Below are 4,647 nucleotides of genomic sequence, written 5' to 3' on the forward strand. Positions count from 1 at the left end.
AAAAACATTACTTAAATTATGCTTTAATGGTACAGAAAAGTACTACAGATTCATTAAAGAATAGCTAGAAAATTCAGACTTTGTGTGTGAAGGAGCATGCTTTATTGGGAAGCAAAGTGCTGCACAGTGATGAACAGACAAAGATGCCCAATGGCTAGTTACACATCTTACTCCAAAAGATACACAGGATGTTTTGCTAATAAAAGTCAGTGGTAACAACAGATTCTCCTGGGCAACTTCCCCAACCTCATCCCTTTCAGGAGATGGGAAATCCCCCAACAATTTTCCTGATGGCAGCTGTGGTTCACTAGAAATAGATCCCCTTCCTCTTTCTTATAAAGAACACTTTCTTTAGATTTTTTGAAGTCTTCATTTGTTCCTTTTCTTCTAAGTTCTCTTAAGGCCATCAAACCAGTTTTTGTACAGATTGCCTTGATGTCAGCACCAAAGAGGTCATCTTTAGCCATGCTCAAATAGTGCAGGGTTACATCATTGATCACCCTCATCCTGCTTGTGTGAATCTGAATGATGTTCTTCTCATTCTTTTCGTCGGGCAGGGGGACCTCGATCTTCCTGTCAGTGCGGTCTGGTCTGATGAATGCTGGATCCAAAGTTTCTATGTGGTTTGTAGCCATAATAGCTTTCACATCTCCTCTAGAATCAAATCCATCCAACTGGTTCAACAGTTTCAACATTGTTCACTGAATTTCTCTCTCACCACCAGAATTTGAGTTATATCTTTTTGAACCAATGGCATCTATTTCATCAATAAACATGATGAATGGTGCCTGTTCTTCAACAACTCAAAACAATTCCAGTATGGATTTGAGCCCATCACCTAGGTACTTCTGAATAAGTTCAGAGCCAATCACTCTCAAGAAAGTGGCTGAGGTTTGGTTGGCTGCTGCTTTGACTAACAAGGTTTTACCTGTGCCCAGTGGACCATAGAGAATGACCCCCTTGAGGAGGCTTTATACCCATCTCTTCATAGTATTCAGAATAGGTGAGAGGAAGCTCCACAGATTCCAGATTCCTTAATTTTCTGAATTTGGTTGTCCAACCCTCCAGTATTGCCATAGGTCTCCTGGGGGGCCTTTTCCACCTCCATCACTGTGACCAGGGAATCTGTGTCATCTATCAGCACCCCTATCATGGCATGCACGTTGTGGTTGAGCAGGACCAAGCCAGGTCCAGCAGATCCTTGTCAACAAATGAAAGAATATAGTGTTCTGAGCCCGCAGCTATGGACACGATGTCATGATTGTCATGGATGATCTCTTCCAACGTTCCTACTGACAACAGGGTCCCCCTCAGATCACCCACTTTTGATCTTTCCTCCTCTTACTTTTCTTCTAATGGTTTTATTTGTTCCTGATTTATAATGAATTCTTCCTCTATGAGAATATAGTCTTTACTTCTTTCCAACTTCAGTAATTTTAACCGGCACTGAGTGTGAATCCCACCAGTGTGCAGTTTGCTGGCAGCATCTGGTCTCTGTTTTCTTCTTTTTCCCACTCTAGTTGGTACAGGAGGTTCATATTTCCTTTTCTTGTCTGTCATCCTTCTTGACCTCCAGGACCGTGACCACCACTCTGACTTTGACCCATCTTGCCTTGGTCCCAGACATTTTTAAAGGAAATAATAAAAAATAATATAGAACAGTTGATGATAATCACTAAAAACATACTGATAGGCTGGGCACAGTGGCTCAAGCCTGTAATCCCAGCACTTTGGGAGGCCGAGAAGGGCAGATCACGAGGTCAGGAGATCGAGACCATCCTGGCTAACACAGTGAAATGCCATCTCTACTAAAAATACAAAAAATTAGCCGGGCGAGGTGGCGGACGCCTGTAGTCCCAGCTACTCGGGAGGCTGAGGCAGGAGAATGGCGTGAACCCGGGAGGTGGAGCTTGCAGTGAGCTAAGATCTGGCCACTGCACTCTAGCCTGGGCAACAGAGCGAGAGTCCGCCTCAAGAAAAAAAAAAGAAAAAAAAAAATACTGAGATATCCTTAAGGCTATGTACATATATATGATATGTATATGATATGTACACATACATTTCTGCATTTCATTTATAATATCTTCACTTGGCATTTAATACATTTCAAAAATGTATTCTGCATCTCAAAAGGTATTGTATGAAAATATTACATTCACTCCTTTGGGGTATTTAGACTGTTTTCTCTTTTAATCATCATAAATAAGGCAGAAATCATCACTTTACATGAATAATCTTCTCAAAATGGTATTTAATTACATTTTCTTCATAACAGTTATAACTTTTTTAAACTTAAATATCTAATCCATATGGAATATATTTTCTTCTATAATATGAGACCTAACATTACTCATTTACAAATGATGAAGTGATATATAAAGACTGTTGAATAGTTCACATTTTTGTGCTAATTTTGAATTGTTTCCTTACTTTAAAATAAATATGTGTCTTTTGGTATGTTCTTCCCTAAAATACAGTTTTATTTTTGTTTTCTTCTTCAATTTCTTGTATCATTTACCTATCTACCTATCTAATCTAATAACTGTTTGGTCATTTATTGTTGACTTATAAAGTAAGACCATCAGTAAAATATTAAAAGTGATAATTGGCATATATAAAACTGATAACTGGCAAACAGTAAAATATTTGTTATAGAATTTTTGTAGAAATAATTGATCAGATTAATGAGGTTTTACATTATAATTACTTTGCTATAAATACTTATTACTAATATGGCAAATTATTCTATTTTTAAACTGTTAAGCCAACCTTGCATTCCTGGAATAAATTCAACTTTGTCACAATACATTAGCTTTTTAAAATACGTCATTAAGTTGCTATGCTAATATTGTAGTCATCAGAGAGATTACCGTGATCATTTTCTTTTTCTTAATGTCTTTGTCAGGTTTTGGTATCGAGATTATCCTGGACTCATAAAATTAGTTTGAAAGTGTTTCTTCTTTCTCATAAAACTCTGTATAAGAGTTTATGCTACTTTGGTATGAATTAGTCACTAAAAGTTTGGAAGAATTCACTGGTAAATCAAGCAGGTCTACAGTTTACATCAACAGAAGATTATACATTATTCATTCATTTTATTTTATATTTTGTTCTATAACCATTCAGATGTCTTCTTTAAATGTTTTTGCCCAGAAAAGTGGATGTGTTATCTAAAATTTTAAATTCTTTTAATAAATAGTCATAAAACTCTCTTATTATCTATTTAATATCTACATTGTATGTATTAATACTTCCTTTTCTGTCTGTGATATTATATATTCCTCATTCTTTTCTTGTTTCTCTCTTTTAGTTTTGATCAATCTTGAGAGGAATGTGTCAGGTTTAATCGTCTTTAAATAAATAAACTATTTATTAATTTTATTTATTAGGTTTTTCATATTTATTAATATATTGACTTCTGTTTACTACTTCCATCCATCTTATTTATTTTTGCTTAGAATGCAATTCTATTTCTAACTCTTAAAAGATGCTTACAAATTTAATTTTAAAGTTATTAAAACATTTTCTAATATATTGAAGGCTATAGATTTCTTTATAAGCACATCTTCAATTGTGTTTCACGAGCTCTTTTTATATACCACATTGTTACTAAATTTAGTTCAAAATATTTTCATTTTCATTTATTTTAGCCCATGAATTATTTAGCTTATATTCTTAATTTCCAAATATTTAAGAAGTTTCCATTTGTCTTTTACTTATTAATCTGTAGTGTAAATTTAATGTGGCCAGTGAACATGATCTATGTAATTTCAGTCCTTTAAATTGTGTTCTATATGATATAACCCAGCAAATGCTCTATTTGGCAAACACTCTGTTTTTTCTTGAAAATATGAACATTTCTCTTTTAATTTGGTTCACTTTTCCATACACACCAATTTTTTTTTGTTGCTAACATCTTTGATATTTTTGTTGCTAACATATTTGATATTTTTGTCTATTCTTTTTCTAACCATTTATCATGAAAATCATTTTCTCAAGATTCCCATTTGGGAAGCTGACTCATAATACATTTTATCATTATACAATTGCTGGTCCCAGTATTAACCCTGACAAAGGAGGCCCTCATCTTTATTCAAGGTCCCAATCATAATCCCCATCGTTTCTTAATAAAAACATAAAAGTTTTACACACATATACATAACATGAAATATATTTATGTATTATATGTTCTCTATATAATATGTTTAAATATATTTAAATATTTTATATTATATATTATTTTATTGCCTTGCTGACAGTAAATATAGTTATTTGTGTGAAAAACACCCCCATTCCCTTTTTTTTAAAGAATAAGTTTTGCTCAGTATAATATTCTAAATTGGCAGTTCATTTATTCAGTATCTTAAAGATATCTTTACAGGGTCTAATGAATCCATTGTAGACGTTAAGAAATCAGGTATTAGTCCTTTACTATTTCAATGTTATCTTTTTTCTCTGGATGCATTTATATTTTTTCTGTTTTTTTTTTTTTAAGTTTGCTATTCAAGTATAAATTTTAAAAAGTTAACACAGTGCTCTCAAGACAGTGGATTGGTGTCTTTTATTAGTTTTGGATAATTATTTAAACATCCCTTTAGCTACTGTTTCTACACTTTTCTCTTTTTCCTATTCTTTTGAAATTTTGTC

The 4,647-nt window shown here is 33.3% G+C and overlaps 1 pseudogene; it reads right to left on the minus strand.

Annotated features, from left to right (window-relative positions):
• Positions 1-206: 206 nt before the first annotated feature.
• LOC105536185 lies at positions 207-1,607 on the minus strand (annotated as a pseudogene).
• Positions 1,608-4,647: the final 3,040 nt, after the last annotated feature.

The sequence above is a fragment of the Mandrillus leucophaeus genome, unplaced genomic scaffold (genome assembly GCF_000951045.1).
Source record: "Mandrillus leucophaeus isolate KB7577 unplaced genomic scaffold, Mleu.le_1.0 Scaffold156, whole genome shotgun sequence".
NCBI lineage: Eukaryota > Metazoa > Chordata > Mammalia > Primates > Cercopithecidae > Mandrillus > Mandrillus leucophaeus.